The sequence below is a fragment of the Callorhinus ursinus genome, unplaced genomic scaffold (genome assembly GCF_003265705.2).
Source record: "Callorhinus ursinus isolate GAN/ISIS: 27379988/994484 unplaced genomic scaffold, GSC_fseal_2.0 scaffold44, whole genome shotgun sequence".
Taxonomy (NCBI): domain Eukaryota; kingdom Metazoa; phylum Chordata; class Mammalia; order Carnivora; family Otariidae; genus Callorhinus; species Callorhinus ursinus.
In genome coordinates this window covers 2,756,734-2,768,401 of record NW_027397106.1, presented here as the reverse complement: position 1 = coordinate 2,768,401, position 11,668 = coordinate 2,756,734, and the positions used below count along the sequence as shown (strand labels likewise).

The 11,668-nt window shown below is 50.5% G+C and overlaps 1 pseudogene; it reads right to left on the bottom strand.

The window, feature by feature from the left end:
• Nucleotides 1-7,723: 7,723 nt before the first annotated feature.
• Nucleotides 7,724-11,668, bottom strand: part of LOC112832597 (keratin, type II cytoskeletal 6B-like) — a 14,568-nt pseudogene continuing 10,623 nt past the window's right edge.

Here is an 11,668-nt window from a genome sequence, read left to right as displayed (position 1 = left end):
GGTGGCTGAGCGAGGCTGGCAAGGAGAGCTCCTGACACGGGCGTGTGCGCTGGGGGATGGAGAAGACGGGGCACCTGGGGAGCCCGGGGCCGCCTTGGCTTTTATGGGCCTGCGGGAGGGGCGGGGTGCAGCCGAGGGAGGCCTCTGATGGCATCCCCCAGGCATTCGCCAGCCCTGAGCTCACGCTCAGCGCCCCTCTGAGACAGTGTCAAGGCCACTGGTTGGTTCCCTGGCATCCCTCCCCCACGTGGAAACTCCTTTCCAGTCGCAACTTGATCAGCAGACGAATGAGAAGCACGCTAATTGCTTTCAGTCATGTCCTAATCATGCATCTCCTAATGGGCTCTAAAAACACTGCCTTGTTTCTAAGCCACTTTCTTAGGCCTGGGACCCACTCCCTCCTGTGCAAACATCGTGTGTCAAAACAAGCGCCCGCGATTCCCTGTTTCCCAGGCCTACCTCTTCCCCAGCTGTGCTTCCTGCTCCTGAGCCTTTTCTCAGCAAGTGCCCGCTGTGTCCCCTGCCCCACGCTGTCCTTCCAGGTCCTAAAACTCCTGCTCCACATTCATCTTTCTCAGGACACCACCCAGTTTTGACCGCCCCTTTGTTTTCCTCATAAGCTTCCTTCTCTATCATGTAGGTCACGCCTGATTTCCCGGAGCAGGAGTGTGTGCGCACACACACGTGCATGCGCACACATACATCCTGTCTGCTCCGCTGTGGGACTCTCGGGACCAGCCCCTGTGTCTGCTGTGGAGGGAAGTTGTGAGTGTGGGAGGATGTGTTTGAGTCCCAGCCCCACGACTTACTAGTCGTGAGACCCCGCACCAGTCGCGAACCTTCCCCCAGCCTCAGTTTGGGTGTCTGTAAAGTGGGGTTTGTGATGAGGATTCATGTGGGAAAATAACTGTTGCAATGCCTAGGACACGTGATTGCTGAGGAAACATTTGTCGAGTCTCCTGTCCCTCTGGTGCCATCAAACACATGAGCGGAGAACCCGCCGCGTGTCCTTCCCGTGGCAAGGCTGGTGGGGATTTTGAAAGAAAACATACACGTTCTTTTCCTTTAATAAAAGGCTTGTGGTCCTAGTAGGAAGACAGAATTGGAGTTCGTAAATTTATACAAAGGTGGTGTACCATAAACTGCCTCCCAGCGCTGTCTGAGACTGCCTTATTCCAAAAGCTTCCCAGACTGGCCACTCCGGCTGAAGGCCGGGGGTCCCTGGCTTTCAGTCTTCATCGGGAGAGCTTCAGTGGTTGCACTGAGTGGAGGGCGCCCAAGACATTTGTCTTGTTTTCACTGTTAGTCTTGTGGACTGAGCCCTACATCCCCGTCAGTGGACACTGATAGGAAGCCTGCAAGCTCCTGGTCTCCCCCTTTTCTGCATCTCATCCCCCTGCCTCTATCCTGGGGACAGCCAGAGAAATTGTTAGATTTTCTTTTCTCTTGCTGACCGCTTGCTCCTTGCAGTGGTTTCGAAAGCTAGCAGAGCGAGAGAGGAACGGAAATGTATTCAGTTTCCGGAAACTGAGTCCTTGAATGGTAAATTTAGCAGACCAGTGGTGCCCAGCTATGGAGAAGCAGAGCCAGATTCCATGGTCTTCCCACACAGGTGTCCTTTCAGAGACACACGTGGAATGATGGGCTAGCCAACGCTCACCGGCCTGGAATGACAGCTTGGCACTTGTTTGCGGAGCTATTTCCTCCTTGCGGCTGAGGCGGGCAGGGGCGGGGGGAGCTCTCCTCCGTTGAGAGATTGTTCGAGAGTCTCAGTTTTCACAGGGAACCTATGAATCATAGCTTGTGTTGATACAGGGTGAGAGGAGCAGCGTTCTCTCACCAGGCTGCCGGGGCGCCCGGGTCTGAGCCGGGTGGTGCATCCGTCTGGGGCGGAAAGAATAATTGTCTTTGTTTTCTGTATGCATCGCATGATAATCTTTCTCCCAGAGAAGAGACATTTGTTTCCTGACCCGTGCTGAGTAAACCCTTCAGAGCTTTCCATGGAACAGAGACCGGTGGAGAGGCTTAGGGAGTGCCGTAGCCCATGGGAATGGGGGCCACCTCCACTTTCTCCCCTCACCCTTCCTGGCGGGAGCTGACCCCAGTCTGCCTTCCTGCCTGGGTCCTTCCTTTCTTTCCCATGCCCTCTCCAGGGAGCCCTATTCCCAGGCATTACCTCTCATTGCATTTCCATCTGCCTCGTGTCTGGGGCTGCCCGCTTCTTTCCCTCCCTCCTCTCTCTCATTTTTCCACCTGGACTGTTGTTTCCGGATCTAGACTGTCTCACTCACTGACTTCGGTGACATAGATGGAAATGGGGAAGTCTTTCACTTCTCTTCTTTCACTCCCTCTTCTGTGGCCTTTGACCTTTATCGTGACCTTTTCCCCAGTGAACGATGTCCACATGAATGCTGGGGACACCTTAGCGTCCCTGACAGCCTGTGTCACCGTCCCCTTTAAAACCTCAAAACTTGAGACTATTAATACCTTCTTCTTTCCTTTCCGTTTTGATGTTCACCTCCTTTATAATTCTGCCTAAAACTCACCCCCAAGGAGGCTTCTCAGATTAACCGCACGCCAGTCCTGACCGCTTTCTGCTTGTTTCCTGAGACCACCTGTGCAGGCTTGCAGGTCACTGTGTTTTTGTGGAAAAACACAGTGACCTGCAAGCCTGCTGGTTTCCTGGTGGTCTGGGAGCTAGCTTACCCAAGAGGGTTAAGGGTGTTTTTCTCCCCCCACCCCGACTTGCCTCCTAGCACCCTATATGGAACTGTGGCAGAAGTTCACCCAAGTTAGGTTGTCTAGTTTAGAGAAGAGCTACATACTCTTCTCTGTTCTCCACTTCTCCTGAGTTCCTACAACTCGGTGTTCCTGGGTCTGTACAGAGGAATTTTCTTGAGGTTTTGGGGCGTGGTGGATCAAGAGCCATAGTATGCACTCTGCTGCCTCAGGCTGTTCCCTGTCCTGCTCAGGGCAGGCTCTCCCATCCCCAGAAGGACACTGAGGTCCTTGGTGGTGGTAGATTTCAAGGAGACCAGGCTGGGGTGGCAGTCAGGTCTGTGGAAATCAGTGGAGGAAGAGAGGAAGGCACAGAGGCATGCCTCCGAAGGCCGAGGGAGTTGGGGTGGGATAAGGTGGGGTGGGGGCCCACCAAGAAGCTTTGGCTTCCAACCAGGCCAAGGCCAGAGAAGGAAGGGCAGGCTGGATGCGGACAGAGGGGATTAGGTAACTCCTTAGAGCAGACTGTTTTGAGGCACAGAGCCAAGTCCCTGAGTACAATCTCAGAGGACGCAGGCCCCAAACCACCTGCCCCCAATCCCACAATACACTGGGATGGACCTCTCCTTTAGTTAGTAACTATTTATTAGCACCTACTGGGTGCCAGATGTTCACTCTTCTAGGCACGGGAGTTACAGCAGTGAACTAAGCAGACACAATGCCTTCCCCCTGGAGTATGTGCTGAAAGAGGAGGGGAGCTGAGGCTGTCTGGGGGGACAATCACACATGGCCCTGCCAGTTTACAACTCCCAGGGGCTGAGCGGAGAGAAGGAATTCTGTTGTGGTGCTGCCAGAGACATCACAACCAGAACCCCTTCCCCGCCTGGGCTATTGGTTCGTGCCAGGGCAGCCGGCTTCCTTCATGTTTGGGACCTCTAAAAGGCGCCACCTGGCCTGCCTCCAAGGGGGTCAGACCCTCCAGCCCACGGCCCCCTTCCCCCTGCATTCTGTGGCAATAACTGCTGTCTGGAGGGCACTAGATATGCCAGTCACTCTCAAGACACCACCAAGATTCACGACTCGGGACATCTCCTTGCTCACGGCCAGACCTCGCCTGATGTGCTTCCTTCTACAGCTGACATAGCCAGGCCTTTCCCTGGGGCCCAGACCTGACGGGCAGGTGCGTGCCTTGCGCACGTGGGCAGGCAGCCCTCAAGTCCCCTTCAGCCACTTTTAGCAACAAAATGGGGTGCTCTTTTCATTCAAGCTTGTGTTTAAGTGAAGGTGGAACAGCCCCTTCCCTCCACAATCAAGTTCTTCAGACACACCCAGTGGATGTGCGCGTGCAAAGCATGAACACATGGACACGCGTGTCTTAAGAACATTCACCAAACAACAGTCTCGAGGCAACATGGTGGCCACTCTCCCCCACCGGGGAGAGAAGTGACATGAAGGAGTAGAGTCGGGCCTTCGGAGCCCAAAGGAGCCTTAGCGATGAGGGGACCCAGGACAAGAACTGTCTGAAGGTGATGAACCTGTCTGGTAGCCGAGTTGGAATCCTGGTTCCTTGTGCTGTTGCCCACATTTGCATTTCACAGCCCCCAGTGAGAAAGCACAGTTGGGACCCCTCCGGGAGGGAGGGGGTGGGTCAAAGCCAAGGTCTCAAGGGCCCCCCTGCGGGCCCCCACAGAAAGCAGGTGCAGGGATTTAGACAAGAAAGCCTTGGCCCGCCGCCTCTGACCATTTCAGTGTCTTCATTTGCTCCCCAGATCAGGGTGCTTCACCAAGTCTCTCTGGCTAGTACTGAGGAGGAGCTACCAAACAGGGTCACCACTGGGAGAGGAAAGTGAGGGACGACCAGAATGCCCCTGTGACTCTTCCTGGGCCTCTGTGAACAGAGGATGCAATACCTAGGAACTCTGGCCAGGTGGGCACAGGCTGGGGGGGTTGGAGCACCAAGGGAGGCTGTTGACACCATCCACTGGCTCCTTCCAGGGCTCGGGGGTGCTGTCGAGGTCTGGGGTGTGTGTCACCAGCTGGGAAGTAACAGCTGGAAGCCATGCAGGGCTCGGCACCGCCTCAGTGTCTCCTAAGCTTGGACATCACGGAAGCCCTTCCCTCCTTCTTGCCTTCCAGGGTCATCTCTCACTCCCGGTTATGTCTGAGAGGCACTGCTGACCAGAGCCTTCATCCAACATGCATCTGTTCATTTATTCGTTTATTCTTTCATCGAATATTTGTCGGGACCTACCATGTGCTAGGTGCTGGGCCATGACAGAGGAGGGGGTGCTGTCATCCCCACTGCCTCAAGGAAAGGAACCACTACGATAGGGTGTCACCGTATGAATATGAACAGGCATAGCATGTGCACAGGGAACATTGGGACGCCTGGCAGGGACACCTCCTCCTCCGAGGCCAGGCCATGATCTGGGGTCTAGGCCCCTGGCCCTTGCCGTTCACTTCAGCTCCAGAAAATACGCCTTCAAGAGGTTCCCTATTTCTGGATGAGGAGAGCAAGGCCTGGAGTCCCACAAGAAGTTGAGAGTAAAGCTGGAACCAGGGCTGGGGTCTCCTGTCCCCTTGCACAGGGTCTGTGCTCGTGCCCATGCCACAACGTTCCCCAGGGCACTGGGTATGCGTTGGCATGACTCCCTGCCGCGGGCCTGCTGGGCTGTGAGGAAGAGAAGATGGATACATGTGGCACAGTGAGAGTCATATAAGAGGCCCTAGGACAGAACTGAAAATCTGCAGTTCAGACAGTGCGTGGCATGATCGATCACAGGATGGACCGTGAGGGCTTCAGAGGAGCCTTACTCTCCCTGTGGGCTCCAGAGGCCACGTTTCTGGCTCACACATGAGGACGCAGCCTGAGCATACAAGGAGAGGCTGGGGGCCGAGCTGGAATCCTGGTTCCTTGTGCTGTTGCCCACATTTGCATTTCACAGCCCCCAGGAAGAAAGCACGGTTGGGGCCCCTCTGGGAGGGAGGGGGTGGTGCGAAGCCAGGGTCTCTGGCTTTTGGTTTAACATTTCTCACGGATAAATCACAGAGTGAATCCATCCCTGGATACTCAAGATGGGATTGCATTTATCTGCTGAACACACACCCACCTCGTCTGTAAAGCTGTGTATTACTGAGACAGCTCTGATGCATCATTTACGGGGGAGTTTCCATGCAGAGGGGCTTTTGGATGTGGGTCTGTGTTTCCACCATCCCCTGGAGGGTCGGGCCCATGGGGCATCCAGCTGTGGCCTAGGAGTCCCTGCCTCATGATGGGTGTCACGCTGGGCCACCTGACACCCAGCTGCCAGGGGGGCACCACATAAGCACGCACTGATGCTGAGGACAGTCACAATGATGATCATGTCGGGAAACTGAGAGCCATTAAGCTGGGAGTGATTGAGTCAAGGTAACCTGGAGAGGGGGTACCTATGCGCTGTATTAAGAGGCATAAACAGTCAAAAGCCCAGAGACAGAGAGTAAAAAAATGACAAAAAAAATAATGACTCACTATTACAAAAAAAAAATATTCATCTCTTAGAGGAAGCCACTCAGCAGAGGACTCTTTGAATTAGCTGGCTTTCCTTGTGTGCACTCAAAGGGCAATGGATGGATATGCAGCCTTGCAGGGGCTTCGAGGGTGCAAAACCAAGCATCTTTCTGGAATCAGTTGGGATGAAGCAGTTCTGAAAGGGCCAGCACCGTGTGGGGGATGCAGGTTACATTTGAGCAGCTGGGCGGCTACTGTCACCTCCCTTCCTGGAAAAGGGCTGAAAGGGGTGTGACCCCACATGCAGGTGTCTCAGAGGCCTCTGCATGATTTCCTCTGGTGGGTATTCTGGATGTGCTCCCATCGGGCCAATGAGAGACGCTAACTCCTTTTAAAGAAATGAGTCAAAATGTTTTTCCTTCCCCCCTTCCCCTGAGGGCTGGTTTATTAAGCAAGAGTTGGCCAACTTGGAGTGAGCCCAGAGACTAATGAATATGATGAGGGAATTGGGGAATAGGAGGTTTGGGGAGTGGGGAAGGGCATTATGGTAGACCAGCTAGTTTCTTGGTTATTGTTGGAGCCGCCAGCGGATACACTTAAATTTCAGCGAGAAGAATTCGAGTCAGAATCCAAGCGCCTCTGGACTTTAATGGTCCACAGGGAAATCTTCTCTCCAGAGAAGTGGTGAGACTTCTACAGATTCTTTCTGGAATGATATAGAGGGTGTGATTCTGCAATAAAGAGTTCTTTCATGTTTGTTTTGTTTTGTTTGTTTGTTTGCTTTTCTGGAGCATTTAATGTTTCTGTGAGATAAGCACCTATATTCTGCACCCTGATAAGGTTGTTTAGGCATCATAGTATTTAAGGATTTAGTTTTATACTATGGTTTTCCTACATCTTTAAAAATTTCCCCTTGAAGGAACTGACATCCACTTAGTCTCTTCAAAGTGGATCTGCCATGGCTCACATACCTTCATACTTTTCACACATTGTCCTCTCCTTCTGGTGTGTGTGTGTGTGTGTGTGTGTGTGTGTGTGTTTGTGTGTGTTCTGGCTCTGCCAGCTAAGAGGGATTTTTTTTTTAAAGATTTTATTTATTTATTTGAGAGAGAGAGAATGAGAGATAGAGAGCATGAGAGGGAGGAGGGTCAGAGGGAGAAGCAGACTCCCCGCTGAGCAGGGAGCCCGATGCGGGACTCGATCCCGGGACTCCAGGATCATGACCTGAGCCGAAGGCAGTCGCTTAACCAACTGAGCCACCCAGGCGCCCCTAAGAGGGATTTTTTTTCAAGGGTAGGCACATGATTCAGTTGAATCCAACATGAACTTAATAGTGTACCTATGTTTCTTTAAATTATTTGCTGTCTCTACAAGCTGGCTACGCCACAGGTAATCTTAAACTGTATTGTTGGGTAGCCTTGCTGGGTTGCTGAGTCACGTAGGACATATATAGGGTTTGGAAGACATTTTGTGAGGCGAAGGTAACACAAGCTAGAGACAGTCACATTCCACTCGTCACTCCTTCATCACTGAAGAATGAACAAGAAGTCAGAGTAGGGGACATAAGGCTTCATAGACTAGCAAGGGCTCTCAGGGAAAGGCAAGAGAAAATAAAGCTTGGACCGAGTCCAGAGCTGGGGGAGGAGAGAGTAGTAAGCTTGCCAGCTTGGGAAAAAGCAGTCATTCCTCTTCCTTCCTGTGTAGGCTGGGATTCTCAAGCTCAAGGGCAGCGCTGCTTGGTGTTTGCCCTCAGTGTGTGAGGACATCACCAGCTGATGTCATCACCTGGCAGATGCGGGCAGATGCCCCAACTAGGTGAGGGGCCCACTCCGGTGTCTGCAGGCAGCACCTCAGGGTAGCAGCGCCTCCACCAGAGGGCAGGCAAAGCCAGGAAGGGCTGGAGTGGTAGGAGAAGGCCAGGTCAGTCCCTCCTCTCCTGCACCTCGCCCCATGGCTAGAGGGGGAGCTGATGGAGCCAGAGTCCTGGGCGAGACCACTGGGGGAGACACTGGGGGAGAGGCAGCTTATGAAAGGAGGGAGGTCAGTCCTTGGATACTGGTTCTGCCTCTTACTCATTTAACCTCACCATTATAACTGGGATAAAGTGTGGTGACATGAGTGAGTCCAGAAATCAATAATTCTCAGGCACTGCCTTCTAGTAATTAGAAAATATGACAAGAGAAGGGGTTCTCATTCATCACAAAACTCTGAGATGCCTAGGGACACTTGACAGCAACAGAATGCACAAGAATGACCAGAAAAGACTGAAAACAAACAAAGAGCAGGAATTGCTGTATCAGAAACCAACACGGAATAGGAAGCGCTAGTGATTACACTGGTGTGAACGCACAGTAAGATCAAGGGAGCAGAAGAGAACATGTATGAATTCAGCATGGAATGAAAGGGGTATTTTTTACTTTTAAATAAAGTATAACTTATTTTTTTACTTTACTTAAAAAGCATGTGTGTGGGGGCGATGAAGATGTTTATCTTTACATAGCAGAAAGGTACAAAAAAGGAAAATAGCAATTATCCAAATTCCCATTCTTTAGACTCAATCACTATGATTATTTTGACTTATTTACTTTCATCCTTCTTTCCATGTTGGTGTCTTTTAATAAATCACATATAGAGTGAATAAACACAATGTCCTTTAAAAGCAATTCATGGCTCAAGGTCCTGCTAGGATGGCCAACCGGCTGGACCTGGTTTGTCTCCTTCCCTCGGGATCAATCCTGAGAAATTTTAGAAACACGTGAAAGGCCTGGATACTAAGAACTACCAATGACAACCACAAAACCTGTGAGGAAGCCCAGGGGGCTCTGAGGCTGTTTGAGCTGATTATAGGGACAGGGGCTAGTGCAGCCTGGGGCTAAAGCCTGAGCTAGCAGGGAGGGGGCAGTTTGGAGGGAAGGGTCTAAAGTTTGGCCCTTGCCTACTGTCTGCCCCTTTACAACAGAAACCCAGAGCATCAGCCCGACCCCCAGTGCCCTTGTGTACAGGTCAATATGAGGGCAGATTTACCTACTTCGTAGGTAGGGTTGCCCGACTTAGCAAATAAAAATACAAGATGTACAGTTCATTTTGAGTTTCAGATAAATGACACATGATTTTTTAGTGTAAGTATGTTCTGTGTAATATTTGGGACATACTAAATTTTTTATGTTATGTGAAATTCAAATTTAACTGTATGTCCTCTATTTTGGCTGGGTGGCCCAATTCATAGGTGACTGGGATAGTAATGCCTGCTCTGAGTATCAGGCCTGCTGGTAAGTAGTTGGCCTCCATAGAACTGGGGACTGATCTGGACTTTACTCAAGAATGTGAGGGAGGCCTGTAGGGTAACCTGCTGTCATGGAGCTTCTTGCATGGGGAAGGAGAACCAGAGTCTGAGCCTGGCTCTTTGGGAAGTTTGCTGTCAGCTCTTGGGATTTTGTGCAGCATGGCATTTCCTAAGCTCCTCTTCCACCATGCCCTTGACCTCAAACTCTAAAGCTGCATAATAGAAGGGTAAGGAGGTCACTAATATTCAAAAGTCTCCCCCAGTTCCAAAGCTTCTGCCTAGCAACCTAACCTGTTCAGCAGCCAGCCCATTGCCCACCTGTGGAAAACCTTGCAATAAGGCTAGACTGCAGCTTGATTCATGACCCAGAGGGGCGGCTCTCTTCTGTGGCTTCAAATTAGCAAAATATTATTACAACAGAATTGGTTGTTTTGTTCTTGTGAAATTTTTCCTTCTGCCTTATTCCTTTGCATACAGATAATTCATGGTATGGAATGTCTGGTTAGCCATATTCTAGAATAAACTTGTGTAAACGTAGCCTAAAAGATAGAAAGCCCATTTCTGTGTGAAAGTCAAAATGATAACCCTGACACCGATATCTGGGAAGATTTGAATGAGCCTCTGCCGTCTGTTTTTTTCTTGCCAAAACTTGCGCGAAGTTTACATGGAAAATGGCTTTTGGGTGTCCTATCACAAAAGGAGAGTGTCCCCAGCCAGAACCGCCCCCGCGGTAATCTGAGAGCCATCTGTCAACATGGACCGTCTTTCAGTCCCATCTTTTGCCAACAGCACTTCAAAACAAAGTCTCCAACCAACACTGCTTGGAGGTTTTATTAGCTCATCCTATTAACTTTTTTGACTGCCTCACTTTGTTTCAAGGAAATCATGACCTAATTTAAAGACAAATTCCCTGTGTTAGGTGTACGGTTCTGTGGATTATAACCAGCATGTGTCAAGTTCTTGAGTGGGACCCTAATGTCTTCGGGTGCAAAGGAAACCTATTTCAACTCATTTACTCCTCTGCTCCCAGGCTTTCAATGCATCCACCCCAGATCTGGGGATATTCCTTTTCTGTAGCAATTGGTTCAACTGATGCATCTCAGAAGTTGCTTAAAAACAACTTTGCAGCAAACCTTTGTTATCATAGAGCCAAATCAAGCATTTTGCCTTCCTACCAATTGGTCTTTGTTCTGCTGGATCAGTGCAGTGTTTTCCTGGCGGTGGCTGGGGCTTGGGTGGAGGAGACCAGGCTGAGGACCAGGCCACTGAGTGACCGAGTTGGAAAAACAAAACACTCAGTTATCAGATTATGCTAATCCAGTTTCCAGGATCCTCACTTCCCTTTCTTTCCTAAAGCTTTTTAGAAGACTCCATTTTGAGGAAGAGCCCTGAGTTGTGGAGGGCCGAATAGTTGTTGGTAGTCATACTACCCACAGGATAACTAAGTATCACATAATGTTGACTGACAGAGTTGGGTATGAAGCAGGGTAAGTTGTCAGCAGGGCTGAGAGATGGTTCTCCGAAGATAAGGGTCAGGTGGGGATGAGATAGTTTCAGATCTAATACATGATCAGCTGCATAATCTGACACAGAATCTTTATATTAGAAATCTGCTTTATTTAACACAACGAAAGAAAGCAGAAAGCAGAAAGAAAGCATTGCAGGAATATAACTGTGTACCTGAGAGGGTTGTGTCAATAGCATTGAGGGACAGTTCTCGGGGAGATAACAACTTGTTTATCAGATAGGGAACTCCTGAGTGTAGCTACAATGGGCAGGACAGTTAGAAATCAAAAGGCAGTATCCCTATTCTGTAGCATGATCCACACTGAATTTCAGTTTTCAAGAGGGGCATAGGTCATTTTCACCCCAGAATCGTGGAAGACAGACAGAGCTGATCATAAGATAGGCACGTCAAATGGACATGTGCTCTTCTGAGTGTCAGTGATTTTTAACCTTCTGATGGTGAATGATAGGAGCTCAGGTACAGCAGGTGTAGACGGTGGAAATGAGAATGAAGCCACTTCAGCTGTAACTCAGGGGCCGAGGGAAGATGGAGACAGGAGAAGAGAAGTAGCCTGAGAGAGGGCAATGCAGCTGTGGATGGGGACAACGTGGGACCAAGAGCCAATGGCAGGACTTAGTGCTTGTAGCTCTTCCTGCTGGAGGATGAGGTG